General features: G+C 39.6%; 1 protein-coding gene across 2 annotated transcripts in view; it reads right to left on the bottom strand.

Annotated features, from left to right (window-relative positions):
* LOC147173524 (netrin receptor UNC5C-like) overlaps positions 1 to 25,581 on the bottom strand; it is a 184,357-nt gene that overhangs the window by 85,363 nt on the left and 73,413 nt on the right. The gene's annotated exons all lie outside the window — the stretch shown is intronic.

Below are 25,581 nucleotides of genomic sequence, written 5' to 3'. Positions count from 1 at the left end.
CAGGAGGGAAAATTCATTATCTGCCAGGAAAAAAGTTTCTCCCACTCATGGTTTTATTTTGCCGTCATGTCACGTTGGATGGCTTCTTTGCTCCCTTGACATCGGCGCCTGGAATACATTTTCATGCAAGACCTTTATGATATTTATTTAGAATGACTAAGATGAGCAGCACAATACTCGTGGTCAGCACGTCTGCCTTTGCCTTAAAGTGTGGAATTTATGTTTTTTCCCATGCTCTCCAGGGTTAACATTCCAAAAACATTTAGGTCACAGGTGTCAAAATCTAGGCCCAGGGGTCAAATATGGCCCACCCCTTCCTTTTACTTGTCCCGCAAAAGCAAATCATGTGTCCTCATTTTTAAGTCCAATTTCAAAATGCCGTGTGTAATAAATACGACATTCAGATTTTTTTTAACCCTTTTTACAATAACTGAAAAAAATGGAACAATCTACAGTATTATCCTTGACTTCTGATTTAAAAATGAGTAATCCACCAATTTGTTGTGTATATGTAATAATTAATCAACTAAAGTAAAAATGATCAATTTCAAAAGAAACATGCAAAAATATCAAGCCCACAGTTCAGAGCGATAGTGATCACGCCGATACCTCACTGGGTTTGAATTGTTGCTAGCGACACAGATTGACCTATTTTCTTCTTTTTTTTTAATCAATCATCATTTATTCTTTGTTAATCTCAGTTAATCTCTCAATTAATCTCACTTTTTTGTCACGGTAGGCTGTACTTGTGGATCCAAGTGCGGGGAAGCAGAGCGAGCAGGCTGAGGTAGAGTCCAAAAAACAAAAGGCTTTTTTTAATTAAACAAAAACAAGGTGGTGCACAACGTGCCAACAGGAAACAACAAGGTCCTAAATGCAAGCGACCTCAAATGGCAAGACATGCGGAAAACGACAAAACATGGATATGACAATGGACCGACACAAACTGGACAAATACAACAGACTAAATACACCGACACTAATGAGACACCTGAGGAACACAATAGGCTGAGGGCGCCGATTGGTCAGACACGCTGGGAAGGGAAGAAATACACAGGTGGACGTGATCAGACATAACGAGACAAGGGGAGAAATCAGGAACACATGACAAACTCTAACCACAGACAAAAACAATACACCCATAATAAACAAAACCCTACAAAACTGAAAACAAAACAGCTGTTTCATGTTGTTGCACGGGGTAACTTTGCATACACTAATTTGTACACCCAACACCACTTCAGCGCCACATAGCTTTTGACCTCTGACACAATAGTGGTGTTGTAGTCTGGACAAGAAATTAAATGGCCAGGTCATGGATAGAGAAACTCAGTGTGGGGTGCTGTTATTTAAATCAATCAAACAGTTTGCTTCTAGGCCCACTTTTTGCCTCCGAAAGAAGGCACTTGGTTGTGTACTTTCACACTTGATGGTTCGGCAGGCATTTGATAGACCCAACAAGCAACTCAAAAAATAACCTTTCCATAATATTTCCCTTCATTGTCGGTTACACATGAAAGAAAATCATGCAATTATGACAATGAACATAGTTTATTTTTCCACTACTCCAGGCATCCCTCCCGCTTTTCGCTGTGCTCGCCCTGGTGAACACTGACTGTCATCCTCATCCGTCATTCGGCGCTGGGGGGCTCATTGCTCCATAGTGGCAGCTATAAATTATTGATTGGTCAAGGAAACATGATAGCCCAAGAACGGGCCGGGCGGAATAAGAAATAGGCGGAGGAATTGATACACAATTCCCTTTGTCTTTGTGTTCTTGTCATTCCGTTTCTTGCCCCCTTCAACCTTTTAACGCCTCACTCCCAAGCCGTCAATCCTCCACTTGTTTATCTGTCGGATCCTCTCTCCTGAAGACCCCCGCCCACCTCGCCAATAGAGTGAATTACGCACCCTCACAGCCCAGCTCATAAACGTCTGGCCGGAACGCTGTCCTCAATAATGAATGGTTGCAGACGAACAATATACCCGGTTCGATTTATTGTACCTTGTAAATATTGTGCCGGGATGGGGAGGGGGGGGGTCAAAACCTCCATTTATCCCTTTGCTTGTGGCTCCGCTTCAAAAACATCTTGCGGAATACGACCGATAAATAACGGGAACATCTATTGAGGATGAAGTCATCAACCGCGGCCAATCATATTTGAGTGTGTCTGGTAAATTGTCCTAAGCACATAATAGGGATGATGTCACTATATCTGACTTGGTGTGAAAATGACTTCACGCACATCTGACCATGGATCTACGGCAGCTGCCTCCACTGTTGTTTTTGACTATATTTTTCGTTTAAGCTTTATTTAACCAGGAATGCCCCATTGAGATAAAATAAAACAAAAAACTATTTCCCAAGGGAGTCCTGGCCAAGAGGCGGCAGAAGTTACAGTTGCAACAAAATAAAATGACATACAGGGTCATTAAAAAGTTACACAATTTAAAATGACATAAAATTAGACAAACCAGGTACAAGTTAATAAGGAGTTTGTCTGAAATGCTCTCAATCTGGATTTAAAGTCATTCAAAGAGATAAATTGTGTTAATTTATATGGATGTAATGATATCCAATCGTCGCAATACGATATCATCACGATATGAACATCACAATCCCATAATTACCAGGGTATTGTGGGGAGGATGGCGATATTGAAAAAGGTAAAAATATTGGAAAAAATTAGCTCATATACATATTGTGCTTTTGTACATAACCACATATTCCTCCACATATTTACTCGATTCACAAGCATATTGCGCTCCCCCTCATCTAGCGTGGATTTTAAACATAGAAGCGCCAAAACATGCCGCATGAAAATTAAACTGCAGTAAAAAAAATAAAAAAAATAAAAATAAAAATAAAATTGCTAAAAATGCACAAATGGAAATCAATTTGACATTATAACAGATGTGCTGCCGTTAAAATTGTGACATGACAACGACGATATTGTGGCAGTTTTAATATCACGATATTGCCGTTATCGTTACATTCAGAGACAAAGAAGAAAAAAACCTTTTTCCCCCAAACTCAGTGCAGGCAGAAGGAACGGAGAGCAACAAAAAAAATGTTTTGAACATAAACTGTAAGAACCCAGCTGGTTAAAAATACAGATATTCCACACAAAACAGAGACTGAGACAGTGCTTACTCATATAACAGAACTACAGATCTACTTCCAGCAGAGGTAGCAATATCTACTGACATCTTCCTTAAGTGCTACCTGACATAAAGCCTATCGACATACTGTCGACTGACAAACTACAGTGTTGAGTACTGGAATACTATTTAAAGATATACGACTATTTAAAACATGCCTCCTGACATACTACCTTCTGACGTATTGCCTATATGACAGACTTACTATATAATGAAAACAGGCATACTGACATCTTGCCAAATGACTTCCTCCCTACTGATGTACTGACTCCCTATGGACAGACTTCCTAGAGAGATAGATCTTACTAATGTACTAATGTACTCCTTCCACACACTATTGAACAAATGTGTCAATTGGCATTTAAGCTATAGGCAGACTTGCAATTGATGTACAAGATACTGACTGATGATTCACTGTTTATTGTGTTGGCGAATGCCCATGGCTATTATGTCAGTAAGCAACCCGACTGAAATACAGTAACTACATTTGAACTACTCGTGCTGAAAGACATATTGATATCCCTGCCAGGAATTGTCATATATGACATTTTCGGGGATTTTGACTATTTGGATGCTTCCAGTGGATTGATGCTGAGGAATTTCAGGCACATACACATCCAACACAGCCAAATAGGGTCAAAATGCCACATGTGTGTTTTCCGTCAATTTTTCACACAGAGGGCCAGGACCTTGCTTTCCTGCTAAGTGACGCGGCAAGATGCGTATCAAGGCGCGGGAGCCGTGCAAGTCGTGAGATCATAGCTCTTAACGTCTTATCAGCAACAGCTGCAAAAACATATACCGTAGACACAAAGGCATATGTTTGCCATACATAGGCATGCTTAAAACACAGGACTGTAAGCTGTTATCTAGTATTAAAAACACATGATTTTACACTCTTAGCTGCCGTGACCCCTTGTTATCGCACAAGATGTTGTTACCATTATAGTGAACTATCTACTTAGTCAAGGCCGTGCTATTAGGGGTGTGCAAAAATCGATTCAGATAAGAATCGCAATTCTCATTTAGTACGATTCAGAATCTATTTTAAATGCCCCAAAATCAATTTTATTTAAATTATTTTATACTATTTTGCCTTTGTTTGTGTGTGTCCTCCTTGGGAGCGCTGTTCATGTTGTACCCGATTTGGCCACTAAGGGGCAATGTGGTTCCACGCGTTCTGATACACTGTTAAGTTGTAGCCACAATACAGAGTAGAAAGAAAAAGTCACGATCAAAAGTTGTTGTTTTTGCAGAGTAGGACGAGCATATGCCGGTAAGTAATGTTAAGATGCTTCACTGTATACATTCCTGAAACGTTTTGCATGAATAGTCATTCTTTTGAGTGATAAAAGTGCCATGAGTAGCACGCTAATTAGCATTAGCGAGTCAGACTGGAGCAGATCATGAAGATTCTTTGCACATCTATAAATTGAAGCAGAAATCATTTTCAATCAAATAATTTTGAATCAAAAATCGATTCTGCATCGAATCGCAGACCCAAAAATCGGAATAGAATTGTGAGACGGTCAAAGATTCCCACCCCTACTGCTATAACTCCAATTTTTAAGCGATCACTTTGTATAGCTTTTAACAGTATACAGGCAAATCCAAGTCATGTTAAATGTTATTTTCATCTTTGATGGAAATTATGAGAATTGAGTTTCAAAGTCAAGTCAAAGTCAAGAGTGACCAGACATCCTCATTTCACTGGCTAAGTTCTTGTTTTCTGACCATCAACCTATGCATGACTTCTATCGTTATGTCTTTCGAGACCTCAGGATCAGTTCAGCCAGTTCTGCAAACGTTTTGACTTTTTGTTGGTGGCGCTCCCAAAGAATGAAGGCGAGAACTGAAGATGCGCTATGAACGGTTACAGCATGTAGCATTGTTTCCTAACCTTAAATCCAAGACAAATACAGGATGATCTGATAAGACTGTGATCAATTTAAGTGGGATTTTGCATGTTAGATTCTAATAAAAATGTGTTTTCACAATTTGGGTCTCGGGGGTTACCAGTCCTCTTTTGCCTTGATGAGTTTTCTTTTTGAAAGTTGCCATCTTAAATGACATCTTTTGAACTCTGTGAAACTCGTAAGAACTCAGTCCAGCTAGCTCATCGCTAGTTTACTCTATAACCCCGCAAGTTTGGTCCTCTTTTGGGGACCTACAAAAAAATGACCAACACTTTGGCCTGACTATTCAGTCAATGTCTAAATATTTAATTGAAAGAATTAAACATTTGCAGAAACACAAGAGAATATAACTTCATTAATACAGCTTTAATCAATTCCACTTGTAAATCCTTCCTCATTAAAGATCTGACATTAGCATTTTGAAAAAAAAAATCTCCTTGAAAGTTTAGGTCATAATCAATGGTAGATTTAGAGCGTCTTTACTTATTTGTTATTCAAATATTCATGCATACGAAGTGTAAGTAGGTTTTGTTTCTACCATTTGAACTCACAAAGAGTTTCGAAACATAATGAAAATATGATCAAATAAGATAATTACCAGCATTTTACACAGCTAACGCTCAATTAATGATGTTCTGATCATAACAGGCCCCTATTAAGCACTGATATTGAACACTTGTTAGGACTTTAAAGCCTCTTTTATTTATTTATTTTCATTTGTGGTTGTTTTACCGGATGTGTTTCAAGCGCAAGAACAAATCACATTCACAGCGTGTAATCAGTCTGCAGTGTCTGAGGCATTCACAAGCGCTAATGAAATCAATAGAAGGAAAACTATTGCCTCCAGGAATCGTTCACCTTTTTGCTCATGTTCTTTTGTCCCACGTCTTTTTCTGTTAAGTCCGACAACAAACTCCTGCCTTACAAAAGAAAGCCAGCTAATAGCTGTATGTCAACCACTGCTGGCAAAATGTGAAATGATACAGCGCTCAGTAAAACGCTACATCAAACAACATACTGGAGTGTCTTTTGCTATATCGCTCACGAAACGTTGCCAACCATTGAAACGTTTTTCTTTTAGGTTCGTAAAAAAAATAAAGCTGATTTGTCCAGGCAAAGAGGACATCGCAAACATGCAAAATCCCATTTAAAACTTCTACAGTTTTATCAAAACAGCTTATGTTTGAGATGTGCTCATCTGTTGGAAGCGTTCACATGCAGAAGACGATAGCATGAGCCTGGGCCGGCCAGCTATGACGGTCAAACGCCCGAAGACGGAAGACGGCACAAGCAGAACCCTTTGCCCGTCACAGTCAATTAGACACCCGCTAGGATTTGAGGGCTTCTTTCAAAGCAATTAATAGTAACAGGATGTGAAAGCGAACACCTTTATGGGAACAGACAATGACGGCTGCCTTGAGTCTCTGGCTGACATGGTGGGCCATGTGTGTGGTGAACACAGCTAGATTTATAACGGCCACGCGGTCCCGTGAAGAAAGAAAAAGACATAAGGTGACAGAATATTAAGACGCATTGCGTGTTCTGTCGTTTGTCACTCTGCCCAAAGACATTGACTTGATTTGTACGTCACCCCTTCCCTGTCATAAATCACATCCGGCCTCTTCTTCTCCAGATTGTTTGATCAAGAGGTACTTCAAAGTTCAATGGAACTCCCAACCGCCATCTTTACCTTTACTTAAGCCCACAGGTCAAAATCTGCACTATATATACAGAGACTGTATCATAAAACCTTTTTGACTACACTTAAAGGTATTATATCACGATATTATAAGCCCTTCTACAGTTAACTACAGATGCATGATTAAAACGTACCTTTGACCCCATGGGGATGTAATTTTTTATGAAATATTAGGTATTTTGCTGGCTATTTTTCTAACGCGGAAGTAAAATGATCGGTTCAGTAAAACCCCGCCTCTCCCCATGTGGTTGCCGTGCCCCTCTCGTCCTACAAAATTCCTCTGAATGGCGTCTTCTTTAAATTTGGAAATTGGATGGATGTTCAATTCTTCGATAAACATTTGAAACAAAATGGTTCCTTGCCGTAACAAATTGTAGTGGAGGAGAAGGGGAAGAGAGAGAGAGAGAGAGAGAGAGAGAGAGAGAGAGAGAGAGAGAGAGAGAGAGAGAGAGAGAGAGAGAGAAACACTTAACCATGCATTCAGTTAGGCTCAACAGCACAGAAATTTTACTTGTAGTTTACACAAATGTCAGCCATGGAACCTTTACGGGAATTTATAACGGCCAATTGGCATTGCAAATGTTAAGGATAATTGATTGCTTTGAATTCATTTGGACAGAATGTTTACCGATAGAATTTGCATTTTAAAATGGCTAAAAGCTCCAAAAAAGCAGAAAATGTATGCAAAATACAGTCTACATTTTATTCTATGCACTCCCACTAGTCTAAACCCAGCATTCTGATTATTGCATTTGTGAAATGTGAATTAAGCAGCAAAATCCTCCCATTTTTGTCCATCTCAGGGGGTGGCCATTTTTGCCTTGTACTGCCACCTGCTGTCGTTTGAAAATGACATCACAGTGCCGAAGTACACAGGTAACGACCAATAACGTTTCACTTGTTGTCTGACATCGGTCATGTGACGTTTGCGATCTGAGCCTTTAGGGACTATGATGTCATTTTCAGTCAACAGTACAATACAAGGCAAAATGGCCGTTCCCTGAGATGGATAAAAAGGAGAAGATTTTGCTGCCTCAATCATGTTCAATAAATGTAATATTATTCGGAATGCCGTGTTTAGATTAGTAGTGTCGCATAGAACATTTTTGACACTTGTGGTATATGTATGGTTTAAACAAAAACAAACAACAACAAAAACAATTTGTGCGACTTCAGCTGTCTCCCCAGTTGCAACTGAATTAAGAATGGTACGACCCAAAGTTGTTCAACTTCAGAGCGTACACTGTTTATGCAATCAAGGCAACTGAGCTATTTGAATATAAACCTCTCATACATACATGCATATTTCCCGTTATGACCTCATTATCATTCTGAAGGCTGCGTTGCTTCGAGTTATCGGGTCGGTGCGGCGTCAAAGTGCATATTAGTTTTTAAAGCAGTGTGTGTGTGTGGCACGGAATACATGCATTTTTAAACAGACTTACTGTAAGTCTATCAAATTGCATATGTTTATAGAAATGTACGTGGCTACGCATTAATGCAGATGCTTCCCCATGACCGTATGAGGTTGTAGGATAGGCATGTTCCCTTATTTGCCTTGTTAAGGCATACAAAGCATTTATAATGGCAAGTTTTTTGTGTGTGTTTTTTCCTAGTATTCAGAGGGAGAGTTTCACCCCGTGTGCAGCGCGCTTCCATGTGTGAGAGCGGCTGTCAGTTTGACAAAATAATTGGAGTCATCCGAGTAGTCGCTTTAAATGTGATTGGACTGATCAAATGGGAGCGAATTCTGCCTGATGAATACCAGATTGGAATTTGGAAGGGAAAACAGTGTTAGTCTGTATTGGGAAAGACACATCTACAACTTCCGTGTTTAATGACCACATTTACAACATTGGAATAATAACTAAAAAAATATTAATTTGTGTAGTTATAAATCTCCCACAATGCAAAGTAGAGTTGATTAACACTCAGGGCTCAATGTTGGCCATTTGTTTCCACCTCACTTCTTTTTATTGAACTATTTTAGCTGTTTTTTGCAAACTTCCCAAGGGTGGGGATTTGTATCTGATATTATCATTTGCAACTTCAACTCTTTAAAAAATGTATCAATAATATACTAGACAAAATGCAATTTCTGCAGAAATTGCGTGGGAAGGCTGAAAAGCGGAATGCTAAGATTTTAATGCATGTGCGTAAATCATTTCAGTAAAATTATAATTCATTTGATGTTAAATTGTATGTATGGAAATGGGCGTGGAAAGTTCAATGTCAGTCCCATTGAAAAAGTTGACATTTATTGCTAAATTGCGCAAAAACTGTAAGTAATGTGGAATCAGACGATATATTCCCTAGTAGGCGTAAATTTTTGAAGCAAATTGAAATTTGAACGGTGTTAATCTGATGTATTGTGGGAGTTATTGCACGTGGGGAGAATAAAATGCTATAATAAGTAAGAATAAAGAATCCCAATAACATATGTGGGAATGCTTTTCAGTATTCCATCAATTTGTAGGTTTTGGCTCTATTGTGTCCACTTTTGGCCAATTGTAACTCATGAAAAGTGCCTTATATTGGGATTGAATTAAACAATTTCTAAATTCAGACTCAGGACGGTGGGAGGGTTGTGTTTCCTACCAGATTACATCATTGCTCAATTCTTGCAAAAGAAAGACATTTCAAGTGATATTTCTGGGTTCCGAAATTGTGTTTTAATGGCTTACTACACTTCAATGGTGTAAATGAATAACACAATTTTGATTTGAAGAAGTGGAGATATTCTGTGCTCACCATAGAGAAGAATCACATTTGAATTTAAGTGCAAGCTCCCTCTACTGGCTGTAGAAATATTGTACTACTAGCTACAGAATACTGTCCACCGTGCCGCCTAACATCCACTCAAGGTTAATTCTGTGTTCGACTTATCCAGTAAAACATCCACTAAGCAGCAGCAGGTAACGAGAGTCTACAACATGCTTTTAATATGCAGCCGAGCCGTCACACTGACTCAATTAGACAAGCGGGTGCGTGTCTCGCCAGCCGATCACCTTAAATGATTCCAATGAATATTTAACGTCATCTTACGAGATCCATTTGATAGCTCTAATGGTGCCGTCGAATCAGCCGGAGCGGCCGCCGACTCCTTCATTTTTATTCAGTTATCTCGACAAGCTCGAATACGGGATTATCGTATCAATTTGGCACATTTTAAAGGAGGACGCGTACTTCTCCTGAGGAGCAGCTGACGCGTGGGCACTCGCAGGTAGGCAGCGTGACAGTTTTCTCTTTTTCATGGCTCTCGCTGAGTGTTACATGAAGGAATACATGCCTTAGCACTTGTGTGTCCTGATATGTCCCCCAACAGATAAATGGATTGGGTCAAAATGACAGAACACACTGATCCGTTCACGCGGAAAGTCTGCGTCCATACCGATTGAATTGGATAGGTATAAATGTTGTTGGTGTAGGTGTGAATGTTTTTTTTAACCACTATATGAATACAAAGTACAAAATAAACACCAATCACTGGTTAATAGACAGAAAACGGAGTAAAAAATGTTTTTAATACATGCAAATTATGCAATTAATACATTATAATAATAATAATTAATACATTAATGCAAAATTAAAAAGAAGCCGATTGAATAAATAGTCGATAGTGACAACACTGGTGGTGATGCAACAGCAACAAACAAAACATATCCAATCACGCAAAACAAAAACTCCATAAACTTGCCACTTAACCTTCAACTAATCCACAACACAAATTATTCTCCGCAAAAAAAAACAACCTACATTTAATGCTCCATGCTTGAAATGTACAATATTGTTTAATCAAGTCTGGCTTGAAGTGAATAATGCCTTAATAACGTGACAAGGCCGCCACAACAAAGCGGCGGGAAAATGCATTTAAGTGAACAAACGGGTGAAGAAAACAATTACGTAGGATTCAAAGAGTTACCTGTGCTTGTGTGACACATTCGGTTGCTCCGACATGAAAATTTGCCACACACGCTCGCACGCACTCACTGACACATCCACATGCAGATGGAGTATCTCATTGAAATGCATAGTCCCATGTAAGCTTGTGGGGGTACAAACTTGTGTGAGTTGCTGTGTAATGTTATCTTCCAGATGGATTCTGTCTCCCTTATCCCGAGGCCTGCGGGAAAAGCAAGGCTTCGCTTTCATTCATGTTCTACTATCACAGCTCGCCATCCATATTAATGCAAGCAGTCGGCGCTGGGCAGAGCATCGGCATATCAAAACACTGGCCTAATTTCAAAGATATAGCATAACGCTGTCTATTTTTCCTGCAGGCCGCTCGGCCGTTTGGATGAGAAAGCACTCACCTGCTTTCTTTTCCCGTTATCTCGTGACAACCAGATTATTTTCTTTCTTTACTGTGCTTAGCTTGCCAAGTGAATTATTGGGGATAAAACGTACAGTTGGGGAACAAAATGCAAAAGATACAACTGTTTATTTAAGACTGGAAAACCACTAGCAGTGCAGCAGGTAACATCTTGAACTTTGTGATAATGACATAAAAATGTGTTTAGGATTGCAAAATATGCACATTTTCCAGATATTTGCAGCAATGTTAAGTGTTAAGATGACAAAATAGTGATAGAAGAAAAGCAAACATGAACCAAGCAATAATCTATAGCATCACTCTACAAATTGCTTTTTAATGTACAAATTTTGTTTTTGTTGAAATTGTGATTAACCCTCCTGTATTGTTGTGGGTCAAACTGATTTTGAAAGTTGAAATTAATGGTAAAAGTACTTTTTTGGTATGTATAATAAGAATATTCAATAAAAAGAAAATCTACGCATTTTTTTAATTTAAAAAACACTAGCATGATCTGTGAGAGGAACTATCGATTGAAATTGTTATTGATGGAGTTATTATGTACGGAAGCGTATTGCATTCAAAAAAGAAACTCGTGTTTTTCTGACTAATTTTTGGGGGGAGCCTTGTTTTTTTTATGGATTTGTTATCTTTAATTTTCTATTTTTCTGATTATTTTTTTCTGTTTTAGAGCATATGTTTTTCTGTCATAAAAAAATCCTAAAAACAGGGGGGAAAATTTACTTAGAATAACAGGATGAAAAATTACTCAGATAATGACAAAAATCTGTGGGGGGGGGGGGGGTTTATAAAAATAAAAAAATAAACTAAAAAAAAAAGAAATTCCAAAAAACTGAAGTTGGTGCTATGTTTTTCGCAATTTTTTTTGTGTGTATTTATTTATTTATTTGTTTTACTTTCTTTGAACTCCAAGTGACTTCTTGCAGACTCGCTCATTTCGTACACTTTCCCGCATGCTATACAAAATTATATATAAAATTCTTCGTCTGCACTGCAAAAGGAAGCAAAGACTTGCAAACCAGAGAATCGACAAAGCTGAAAAACAGACCTGCTCGACAGCCGTCTCACTGCGATCCCTGCGTTTGAGCAGGAGCAAGGGATATTCAGCAGATGGAACCCCCCCAAAAGGAGTTTCACGGCCTGGGGAGGGGGGGCTGACCACTGAGACGAGGGTCAAGTAACAATTTGACCCCAGAGAAGATGTGACTCAGCAGCTTTCCTCAAAATTTGACAGCTTTGCTGATTTTATTTCCATAAAGTGTTGACCTTAGCAACTTTAGTGAAAGTACAGGTGGAGTGAGTCACCATATTCCCATTTGTCTCAGGAGGACATGTTGAGGATACCTCACCACCTTTACAGCTATCCAACTGTACATTCTGTACTCAGTCGTCAGTGACCAAAAGGGCTGTGGTAACATTTGATTGTGGTCTCAGATCTAATGGCTTGACCTAAAATTATGGTAGCCAAAATTCTCTGTTAGGCTTCAAAAGGACCGATTATCAATTAGGGGAAATCTGAGAATTCAGAAGGAACTGCAGTTGAGCTGTTCTGGCCTGATATCCAGTGGCAGCTTGGTGGTTAACAAAAACACGCTCTTCTTGTCTTCAAACTACAGAAAAACATTATTTTGTAAAAGCAAGTGACATCCTAATGTCAGAGAGGTTTTACAGTTGCGAGGCTTGGGGTTTGAATATCTTCATGGTACATCCTCCAAAAATCCCAAAACATTGAAGACTGAAGGCGAAAAAATGTTCATAGGTGTCAAGGCAACTAGTCCATGACCCCGCCTCTCATCCAAAGTCAACATAGACAGGCTCAAGTTACCAGCAACCAAATTCCGACAAATGGTTAGATTGATCCTAAAGTTCAGTTAATCACAGTTAGAAGGTAGGACTGCAGGTGGTTGGTGTCTGCCGTGTCAAGTCGATCAAAACTGTCTGTGAATTTCTGATATTGATACCTACTTGATGACCAGACACATTACAAGTGGTTCAATTGTGTGTGGCAGAAACAAACTGCCAAAGGAAAATCCACTTTGAAAATTTGTAGTGGATGTGTGACAGTTGGCAGAGGCTTAGCCAGAGAAGTGTTTGCCAACTGAGGTCCTTCCAGACATAGTTTTGGCTGAACTCATCCAGCATTGACAATGTCATTTATCGCGGTGTTTAGTCAGCCCTAATGTGATTTGCTCGAACCTTCTGCTTCCTAGTCAATCTACTTATTATATGTCTGTGCCAGATCATAGCTGTATGGTGGGACTGTCTTGACGATCAAGATCTTGCTGGTGTTCCATTAATCTTTATTTTTTTTGAGAGCTCAGTATTATTCATTCGGCAGCCTTACCGAGGAAACATGTCTTCATCATTGCTCTCTCCTTATTTGTGTGCATGTGTGTGCGTGCGTGCGCTCTTTAATTCACCTGAAACACTTCACCTAAATCGGATACTTCAGAGTTTCACCAGTCGTGAAGTTGTCAGGAGACCGGAGGAAGGATCAAAGGAAGGAAGACGAAGCAAAGTGAAATCCAACACAAACCAGGCATTCACCAACCCCAGATACATCTGAATTCCAAGAGGATTAGGAAGACATCAAGAGACCAGGGGAAGGAGCAAATTATTTTTGAGTTTCAGTAGATGCTGGTGTGTTGGATCTGACACGCATGAGAACCTCCACCAAAGAGGGGAGCCGTCGACCTCAGCTCGACAAGGCAAGCACAGCCCCACAGGGTCCCCCAGGCCACGGTAGCACCAGCGCGCAACCCCCCGGGCCGCAGCCGGAGGACCAACCCAGGAGTCCGGGGAAGTCAGAATACCTGGGCAAAGTCCATAAAATCAAACAACTTCAAATCCCAACCAGTAAGGCCTAAGATTTAAATGTTCCACATGTTCCACCTTTGTGCGAGACCTCTTCAACATCTCCATGTTAGCAGGTCCTGTTATCAGCGCTAATACGCGCTACTGTATGCATCGACCCGTCTCACACGCACATTGCTCCAGAGAGGATTGGACCCGCGTAGATTGTATTTGTCCAGGAAGAATCGCTTGAGTCTGCAAACAGGCCCAATGAGATGACTGAGGGAAGCTTACAGGCTTATTTCATTTGCAGACGACTTCCTTCACAGCTGAAGATAAAACTGGTTCGCGCCTGTCTCCATCTGGAGGCTTCTTATCCCTCCCTCGTCTCTCGACGGTGTCCCAAAGTCCAATTGTGGTGTGCTGCATGTTTTTATTGTGCATGTTCTAATAATACAATTTAAACTTGCCTTGCGTCAAAAGGTTACCAGAAAAAGTTGAACGAATGAAGATTTTCTTTTTTTACATAAAGGAGATCCCTGCTCCTTGGCTTCTCTTTTGGCACATTCCCAAGTATGAGACCACGTTTTTCAAGCCATCCTCAACCCCTTATCATCACCCTTCTTCACTTCCCAAACACCTCTGGCCACCGCCCTCATCCTCTTTGGCGGTCTTCCCTGGTCTTTTTTCCCCCACTTCCTCTCTATCCCCTCGCCTTGCCTCGTGGTCTTAGATCACTATAAATAGAGCCTCAAGGGTTTTGTTTTATAATGGACTTCTTCTTCTGACCTTATTACAAACACATTACTGACCATGCTTCTCTCCCCTGCTGACTCCTCTGCACACACACGCAGACACACACAGTAAACAACTGTTCATCTTGTATCTCATTAATAGGAGCAGCCGCTCCACTTAAAAAAACAAAAACCACCAACAACAAAAAAATACAGACTGCAGACACAGCCTTTTACATGTTTTTCTCTTTATCATCACAGACATTTATTTCCTGCTAATGTTACAAACCAGGGGTATTTAGGACTCAGGCAACCCAGCCAATGATCCATCTTTTGGGGGAGTCTTAACACACACCCAAACTGAGTCATTTTTTGCAAGCACATATATCTTGTTGAAAATGGATGTGGGGCTCCCCAACATGAACCCTCAAATCTCACTATAGAAACCCCTTAAAAAGTTGAGAAAAATTGCCCCCAACACCAGATTGACCGATCTACACCAAATTGGATAGAAAAAGCCTCAAGGACCTATGTCTGAAATTGAACATTAAGTCGGCTCGTACTTTGACAAATTCCTACTCGGAAATTGGAGCACTGGCCATGAAAATGCAGCAGCAAGTGCTCATTCATCACTACTCGTGGCCTTAATTGAAAGGTTCAAATGCAAAATTAGACATATGCATTTTTTTTATGAATTAAGTAAAAACGATTTCCAGGTTAAAGCATGAAGAAAATCTAACATTCATTGAAAAAGTCTCATGTCATTTCAACTTCTTATAAACAATCCAAAAATCAAGTTCAATTTACACTGAATGAATGAACATGTAAGTATTATGCTTTGTGATTGGACTAGAAATACAGGTCTTGAATTAACCTTTCATCTTAAATTGATTGTTAACCCTTCAAATGGAGAGACAAGTCACACGATTGAGCAAAGACAGCTACAGTACCTTCTTCGTTGCTGCTATCCTTATGATTGTTTTGACCAACTTGATTGGGACTAACATTTGCAAACCTTTCTTCATAGAATCATAAGCTTTATGACGCCTTCTCTCATGGACTGTTACACACAATTATTATCACTTCTCCCTTTCAAGCACCATCAATACTATATTATAATAACAGTGAGTTAATAAGAAAACATAGGCATAGACATGTTTGAGGAAGTCCATGGTGAGTATGTGATGACAGAAATATATTTGGGCTCATGATTGGCTTCAATGGAGATGACGTAAGCTGCAGTAAAAACGCATGTCGTCACCCTCTTAAAAAAATGGCCTAAGTCATTTTTACGCCCCTAAATCTCCTCATGATGCAAATTGTTCAATTTTTTGTGTTTCCTGAAAAATTGACTTAGGTGATTATTTTAAAAATGAAGTACCATTTATATTGTACTTTTCCACCTTAGAAGGCCCTCAAAGCACGTTACATTCGACAAGTCATTTAACTACTGATGATGCAGCAACAGGAGCCACTGGGGGTTCAGTATATTGCTCAAGGATACTTCGACGTGGTTACAATGGCATGTGATCGAACCCACAAATCTTGGTTGGGAGACGACCACTCTACCACTAAGCCACGCCGCCACATAGACGACATTGATATGGCAAGTGTCCGTTTCAGTAATAATGCCTTTAATTTTTGATGTGATTTACATTGTTGAATAATCGAATACCACCAGGATAGGCAGTCTTTTATTAGTTGTGGTTTTAATTTTGTCTGAAAGGCGCTTGTCAGTTTATATATGCTTGAACTCATCAGTTATTCTTCTCCTAAGGAATAAATTGGCTTTTGGGTGGCTCAACATACACACAAAGTTACGCATTTTTGCATCCTTTTGATAACCATAATCAGATTTATTAGCCAAGTATGTATGAAAAATAACAATGACCAACAGAGGGAGACAGAACGAGGAGACTGGTTGTTCGCTAGTTATTGTTGCCCCGAGTTTCTTAGATGGAAAAAATGAGACGTGGGATAGGGGGGTGAGGGGCTAAACTGTACTTCTTTAAAAGGGAGCACAGTATGGACCTGGTGCGCAAACTCAGTAGGCCCCCAGGACATTAAGAATAAATTGTCCCTCAACACACATTTCACCAATTTAAATGAAATTGGGTGGTAGCAGGAGACAGATGGGAAACCTAAATTTAAACTAAAATTTAACTTTTTAGCCTACCTAACGTAGTTGGTGTCAAAGTTTGATGACAATTTGCATAAAGAAGGTTGAAAAGTTAGAAAAAAAAATAGCATGCGTCACCAGGTTCACCAATCCACACTAACTGGTTCATTTTGAGCCTTTACCATGAAAAAAGGCAAGGGTATACGATGCAATACACCGTGGCGTGCAACTTTAATGTTGTTTTAGATTTCTGATGTTAAATTGCATCTTTAGCACTGCATTCTTTCAAATCAGTGGCTGCAGTGACGAGGTAATGAGCAGGCTTAGACCCACCATGGCAATTTTCAGAGTCCACCGTGAAGGAAATTTTCAGCCTGCCGGATCAAAACATTCCGGCCGCCTCCGTACTTTTCATCCATCGTCATAGTCCTAATTAAATTTCATCACGCGGGTGCGCTCCTGACAAGAGTGCTACTTTCGGAAAAATTACATTATTAGCAGAAGCACCAAAAAGTCTGAGCATCTGAGTCAGTCAGTTGTTTGATTTTCAGCCTTATTTTCGGTCAAATTTGAAGCTTTTCAAAATGACACAAAACCGGCTTGAATCAGTTTAATCTGCCTAGGGGGCAAACACACACGCTGCTGAATGAGTGAATTGCTGATCATTTCAAGCGGAGCAGAATCAAAGCACAGTCTTTCACGCCATCTCCGGACCTTGAGGGTGTTGACCTCTTCGGGACAGGTGTGGGGTCCCAACATCACTTCGCATGACACATGAAAAATGAACGCCCCCCACGCCAGCCGCTCTACAAGCCCCGCACAGATTGCGGCACAGTGTGATGATTTTCTGTCTGAACTCATTTACATGTGACCCAAAGCTCCTCAGCATGGCCGATACACGCACACACGTCGGTTATGAATGATGAGGAGCCGGCGGCCTTGGCTCGCCATGTGGCCCGCGCTGTGCCTCACAAAGCATACAAGGCAGGGAAATCCAACATTGGCAGATTTGCCGCAATTCATTTGGACTATTTTTGAATGACAAACACTATTGATGTCGTTCGGCAAAAAGGGAAATATTGTGAACAATATAATGTAATTCTGTCAACCTCCCGTCTAGATAAGCTGCAGTTCAGTAAATTTGTGTGTACCGCTTGTCAGCATGTCTTATTCACAGCAGATAGAAACAATTCCAAAGGAGCGAAAAGGCAAACATATACGGCGTAATCACTTGTTTTCACTTTTAAGAGCTTTCTTCTATTATATTGCAACATCGCAAAGTAATAGCTGTCAACTGAGAGGCAACACCAAATTATCTGAATGCTTGTTTGCTCACTCTGCCTCCCTAAAATACTGTACATACATACATGCATACATACAATGCTAACTATAACAATAAACTACTGCTAAAACAGAGACATATTCCCCCCCAAAAAAATCCAAATAAAACCAGCTCTCAGATGTCTCAATAAAATGCCCATCATCCCTCAACTCCAAGCTCCTCTAGCTCAACGTCTCTCTCCTACCATCTGCCAGTGGATCTACCAGCTTCCCGACGGCAGGCCACAGCAGGTGAGGCTGGGAGAATACAACATCATCCACATGCACCACCAGCACCCACCGAGGGCCCCCAAGGATGTATCCTTTCCCCACTGCTCTTCTTCAAAAACAACTCCAACTCAACTAAAAAGTTTGCACACAGCACCACATGCAGCCTCTACACAGCAGTCATTGAATCAGTCCTGTTTCATCCATCCCACACTCTAAAAACAGTTGGATGAAAAAATAACCCAACTATGGGTCAAAAATGGACCGATCCTCTACTTGGGTCAATTTGACCCAACTTTGAATCAAGAAAGTTGGGTCAAATTGACCCATTAAGTGGATTGGTCCATTTTTTTATCCATAATTGGGTTACTTTTGACCCAACTGTTTTTAGAGTGTGGGATGGATGAAACAGGACTGATTCAATGACTGCTGTGTAGAGGCTGCATGTGGTGCTGTGTGCAAACTTTTTAGTTGAGTTGTAGTTGTTTTTGAAGATGGTCAGGTGCTACCACAAAAAAGTACACAATCCAACTGCAACAGACGGCTAGGACTGCCAAGAACATCATGGGTACCACACTACCCACTTATGAGGACTTGACCGCAGGCAAAATTATTGTGGACCCTCCACATCCTGGTCACCACCTCTTTCAGCTTCTTCCCTCAAGTTGGTGCTATCGATCTACAAATACTAAAAACAGCAAACAGCAGGGTTATTATAGTTTTGGAATTTTCAGTTTAGTTAGTTTTCATTTTGTTTTGAGTTTTGTTTTCAAGGTGGTTCTGTTTATTTTCATTAGTTTTAGTTATTTAAAAAAAATGCTTAACTTTAGTTTAGTTTTAGTTAGTTTCAGTAAAAGTTTTTTTTTTAATGTGTATTACTTATGCACAATATTTAGCTTTATTACCAATGTAAATGTGCCTTTCACCTCTTTAATTTTGGACCTATAAAACTAATACATACTAATCTAATTGCAATATTATACTGCAGACAAAATATTGGCCATGCAATAAAAGTAAAAGGGAGGCCTGACTTAAGCCTTAAAATTTATTTGGAACTAGTAGAAGCTGTAACAGACCTAGTTTCCCATCCTATCCAAAAGTAGAACCACCAAAGCAAACCACTTGTTGCTGTCGACGAGACTACAATCACATTTTAAATCACCGAGGAGGAGATAAACAACGGCGGCGCTGTCGACTCTGGGGTTGGGGTTGTGAGTTCAATCTCAGGTGATTCATTTCATCAGACTATTCTGAGCTGCGGTGTAATTCCCTCTAAAGACACACAGTCACTGCAGGTAATCATGTTTTTTCTCTCCTTTTTTTGTGGATAGATTGCAGCACAATGCGGCAATGAACAAAGTTCAGATGTAGTTCACACAAGAGGGTCTTCCTGTGATTTCAGGTACCCGTGTCGTAACACTGCTGAGGGGCGTGTTGTATTAGGACCACATGGCCAGATATAAACAAGAAGGGTGAAGAGTTCATTTGTGGAAACAGTGATGCGGATCGTTTTCTTTACGAGGCTCACTTATAAAGCTAATGACATTGGCAACTGCTTTTATAGAGTTAGTCCAAAGAACCCAAGAGGATATGCTTCTAGCTAATGCCCCCCAAAAGTTTGAACAATGATTACACGCGACTTCAATGTACCACATGAACTGCCAATGTTCTGTTTGTGATTTAAAGTTAAAGTGTTTTCAATTAAGGTAGAATAAAATAATGTTAGCAATTAGTTAAGAATATTATTTTACTACATAACTCTTGATTTCATTGTAAAAACAAACAAAACAAAAAAACAGCAATAGTTCGCAACCGGAAGTGACGTCATCAAACCGGAAATTGCATTGGCGGAAACAGTGAGTTTAGGAGCTTGATCAGTGAGAGAAACGTGAGAGAGAAACAATCCAATCCAGCACAACCCACATACATCTAATGATTTGCATTGTGGGTATGTATAACTTAGTATTGTTGTTCATCCACATTTATGTGGCATTATTATTTGAAAATATATATTTTTGGCAATGTTTATATAAGCGTTTAACTTTATGCTAGCACTCGCTGATTCTGTTAGCCTAATGTCATTACTGTAGTGGTTGAGGTCATGTTTAATTGTTTTTAGTCAATTTGTGTATCAGTAATTCATATAATCTGTACATTTAAGGGGTTTTTATTTTAACGTCTGCTTTGTAAATGAAAAGTGATACCGCCTCATACTGTTGTTACAGTTTCACCTTTTTCTGCATCATTAAACCTATATCAGAGCAACGTCTTCAGTCGTGACTCGTGATGTTGAAGATGAGTTGAGCTGACTGTCTGAACAAGGCTGAGACAGTACAGCCATAATAGTCATTGTACCACTATATTTACAGTTGTTCACAGTTTGTAACACACAACACTCGATAATATGGCACAGTTTGCAAAACCCTCACTTCAAGTACCAATTGATCGGCCCAATTTGCCACATCTAAACACTCCCTTATCTGCATATGACTTTCCTTCTTTACACTCTCAATTACACATCACCTTGTTGTCAAAGCTGTACTCGCAATGGTCAGTTGTTGCACACCCCCCCCAAATGAAATCTCAAAGCATCAACACACAATTATGCAAATCTCGAAACACCCAGGTCTGGTGAGCTATTTTCAATCAGAAGAACTATGAGGCACTCGAGGCTATTTTTCCAGAGAGACCATCCTCTATGATGTGGATAAGGCCCTCTGACCAAATAGAAACAGGAGACTTGATGTGAACAAATTCCTCCTGTGAAGGGGGGATGAGTGATGGGGGTGTTTGAGGCAAACCGTGTAACCTTTTGATTTATTAATTTTTTTACATACATTTTTATTAGAAATGCCTGTGCACTGAAACACTGTAAAAACCAAAACAATGATTTGTTGCATACTTTCGTAATATTTTATGCTTGATGAAGTAAGCCAAAAATCGGTAATTCTCATGAGGCATTGCCATTCACACTGTGTTGCATTTTTATAATTGGGTTTTCAATTTTGCACTTCAGTGTGCTGTGAATGTTTGGTAGTGTGCAGCAAATGCTGAGCTTTGTGTGTCAATTGACTAGTATGTGTGCACCAAATGAGAACACGAGTTCCATTTTGTGAACAGATAAGAGATTTGATGGCAAAGAGTCATCTTGAAAAGGGAGTGTAAGGTCTAGCATTGTGTGTGGGAGGTTTTCAGGTTTGTGTGTACAATTTGAAGGTATGCATTAGTGTTTTGAGAAACGTGTTTTACAAACTGTGAAAAACTGTAAAAATAAATAAATAGAAATGTCTATAGTATGTCGAACTCGATCAAAACCATGATAAAACACTAATAGGAAAGTAGTAGTATTTGTATGGGTTGAGGAGCGGTGACATACAGATCAGAACAGATGTGCATTTTTTCCAAATCAAATCAAATAATTTGTATTCATTCATATAACATATAATTATGGTTTAAACCATTAATATATGTATTTACAACACTTTTTTATTTTTTTATTTGGGGAGGGGCTCTACTGTTATTGTTTTTACTGAGGCATTTACCATTTGCAGTGACTTTATGAGCAGTAGGTCTTAGTTTGAGTAGAATTCGATGAGACTTTACCGGTGAGAGGTCTTAAATGGCGAACTTTGTGGAATGCGTATATAGTTACCATAACCTTTAAAATCAGGTAGATAAAACTATCGTATAGGGACATGTTGAAGGTGAGGAGCTTTTGTGCTGCTGCCAAAACAGATGTTTGGGATCATAATGATAGGAATACCTGCCTGCACACAAACACACACACACGCACACGCACACGCACTTCAAAGCCTCTTCACCTTCGGCCCCCTGACCCCAGTTAACTAACCAACCTCTTGTTATTTCCCCCTCCTGAGTGTGTCTCTTTGTGTGGGGCCTGCCTGAAAGGCCCAGTCATGCAGCACCAGCAGCCCCAGGGCTCAAGTCGGTCAGCCTCCACAGTCTCTTAACATCTCTATGCATCTTTTTCTTTCTTTCTTTCCTTTTTTCCCCCTGACTGACTCACATGTAAACAAAGTGACTCTGACGCTCGTTCACTTGAGATTTGAACTGCTAACCTTTTCGGCTGGTGTAGTGGCAGTCAATCTGTGTGCTTTTTCTTTACGGCCTTTGTTCCTGTTTGTGTGCTTTAGTATAGATGCAAAAAACAAGTGGTGAACTTTTCAACTTGATCTCCGGGTTTGACTGCAGCCAGGCTAACTTTTGTTTCTGCAATGCGTAAACAGCTGATGCAGCAGTCTACATCTGAATCGGTGCTACTATTTGTCAAACAAGATGGCACTTGAATGCACAACACCATTTCACTTTTGTCGCAAAAAGTTGTCAATGTAAATTCCAAAAGAAGAAGAAAGTCAAGGCGCATGGAATTAGCGTTAACGTTTTTGCTGGCTTTTTAAAGTAGCACTTAGGAACTTTTCAACCTTAATAAAATATTTTCATAACTCTTCTGATGAAACATCAACTTGAACTCGTTGAATGATAACGTTGCCATGGCCTGTGGGGGGCGGTATCATTTTTACTGGCATTAAACAACTTTGAGGAGGATGGTAGGAACACTGCCACACAAAAAACGACAAATGTGCTAACTGCTTTATGGCATACGTCACTTCCTCCTTTCCCCATACGTTCCAAAGATGAAAGTCAATTTGAATGTCGAAGCTTGATGCCATGAGCTAGAAAACGATGCAATGCGCTTGTCCTCATGGGAAATTAGGTCTTCCTTCAGGCATAACATTTGTCATTTTGTCTATATGGCAGCGCCATAATCAACATGAACTGAAAGTTCCTTAGTGTTGGTTTAAAGTGACCCAAAAAAATCTAAGCCCTTTTAATTAGGACTGGGTTTTAAAAAAAAATCAAATAATCGATATCGAATCGATTTTACTTTAAGCCCAATATTGATTCATAAAACCATGAATCGATTATTTAAAGATCTTTTTTTTCCTCATAAATTCTTAAGAAATTAAAAATTTTAAGGGCTTTTTTTTGTATCTTAGGGTGTATTCATTTTCTTGAAATTTACTATTCACGTGAATTTATTAAATTTTTATTTACTTTAAGACAATTCTGAATATGTTTTGTTTATATTTACAATTATTGAATTGGAATTATGAAAATATTTTTCATCTCATCCTTGCTGATGTCAATGTTTGTGTAACTTTCATTAATTAACTAAATCATTTGACCAGTTACTGCCTCCACAAAATTAATTTTATTATTAAAATGTGATATTTGTGGAGTTTTTATTATGTCATTGACATTTAAGAAGAATTGATATTCCATAAATAATTGAAATCGAATCGAACTGAACTCTTGTGAATCGAAATTGAATCGATTTGAGGAAATTAGAATCGATACCCAGACCTACTTTTAAGAATTTTGAAATGGGTGTGGGAAACTATTTCACTCATCCCATATTCATGACACTAGTCTCAAAAATTTAAATAAAACTGATTTTATTTTACATGTCTCTTTTAGGTTTTTTTAAGTTCCAAGTGGGACATTTCCCAGCTTTCGGGAATGCATCAAGCTGCCGTCTCCGGGATGTGCAAGTAATAGCCTCTGAAGTGATGACACCCTGTGTGTGTGTGCATGAGTGAGCCATAAAGAAGATATGCTACATGATGAAAAGGCCTCAGTGCAGGTGGACGGTGAGGTCAGGAGTTGAAGTGGTTCTGGTGAGGGGGCCGGCGGTGGGGGTCCCTGCATGAGTGGATGTGTTTGGGGGCAGGCTGCTCCTGTCAGATAACTGATGAATGGCCTCTTAAGTGTCTGAGCCTTGTAAGATCTGAGCTAATGGACTACAGCTGAGCATTCCAACCCCTTTTATGTTGTTTGCATGTGGAAATTAGAAGCATGTAAACGCACCGCTAATAATCGATTCAACATGCCGCGTTGAAATGTTGTGAGCTTGTGTTACTAAGGGAGGTTGTATGGTGGATATACGCTTTAAAATGGTTTGAAAATGTTGAGGAAGACAAACTGCTGATGTTGCTTTGTTGTTACTTTCCCCACAAGTAAATATTTAAGCTGTTATATTTAAGCTGTATATATATATATATATATATATATAGTTGTGTGCCAACATGGCACAGTAAAAAGTCTGCATCAAGCCAAGGGATTAAGGAAAAGGTTGGCATTTGATTATTTTTCCTGTCAACGGAGGACAGAGATTTTCTTTTTTGTTGTTGTTCTGTCAGATGTCTCACAAGGGTACTGGGCTGACATATTTTATTACGATGGCCGGTCTGCTACGGTCATTTAAAAGAGATGATAGTGTTAAATCCCCCCTCCGCTCCCACCCTTGGTCCAGTAGTGCATGTAGAGAACATGACATCTGTTCAACAAATTCGTCAATTTGCACACGAACGCAACACAAAAAGGACATGCTGTGTATTTTTTGTGTGTCTATGGCAAAAGTGTAAACCTCAAGGCCCGGGGGCCATATCTGGCCTGCCACATCAGTTATGTGGTGAGCAAAAGCAAGTTATGTACACATACTTCATGTTTCTTGCAAAATATCCCAAACTACAAATTGTCTTTACTTTCATAAAACAATGATATTGCAAACTGTTTTTTGTTAGCAACATTTGAACAAATCATTTTACTGGCTTCTGATTTCAAAACTTGTTTTCATCAGGTTGTTTTATATGCAGTAGAAGTTGTTTGACACCTCGAGCCTATGAGTGTTCGATAACATGGCAACAGAGCTATGTTAAGATACTTTATATATTATCGAACAATTACCTTTTACAGCTTGAGCTACCATTACACATTTTGTTCAACTGTTTGTTTGTTTAGCTAGCAGGCTACTTCCTGGTTCATGGAGTAGGACCATCAGACAACGTGATCCATATTGTTCCAGTGTTTCCCACAGATTTGAAATCTACTTGGGCAGGTGGACTCGGTGGTTGGTGGGGGGTTAGGCGAGGTTGGAGTTCTCAGTCCTGTTACTTGCATCTCCTCTAACCTTATGATCCACAAGTGAGTGACGGTGAATGTTACTTGCGGTATATCTGGTCGCGACACGTTTTATATTGTTTTTAAATTACATTTTCTTGAAAACTTTTTGGGTGATGGCCAGTTTACTTGGGTGGCCTGCCCAAGTATTAACATGGTGTGGGAAACACTGTATTCTTGTACAGATGTAATAAAACCATGAACGCTTCACCTTGTGTGTAATTATCTTCAACGTGTCTGTCACGGCGGGGGTTAGCTTCAGAGGGCCGGGGATGATGGACGAGCATCATGTGTGA

The sequence above is a fragment of the Leptonotus elevatus genome, chromosome 5 (assembly GCF_054856555.1).
Source record: "Leptonotus elevatus isolate MCC_2025b chromosome 5, RoL_Lele_1.0, whole genome shotgun sequence".
Lineage (NCBI taxonomy): Eukaryota > Metazoa > Chordata > Actinopteri > Syngnathiformes > Syngnathidae > Leptonotus > Leptonotus elevatus.
Note: the sequence above shows the minus strand (reverse complement) of the source record. Positions and strands in the feature narration are given on the sequence as shown.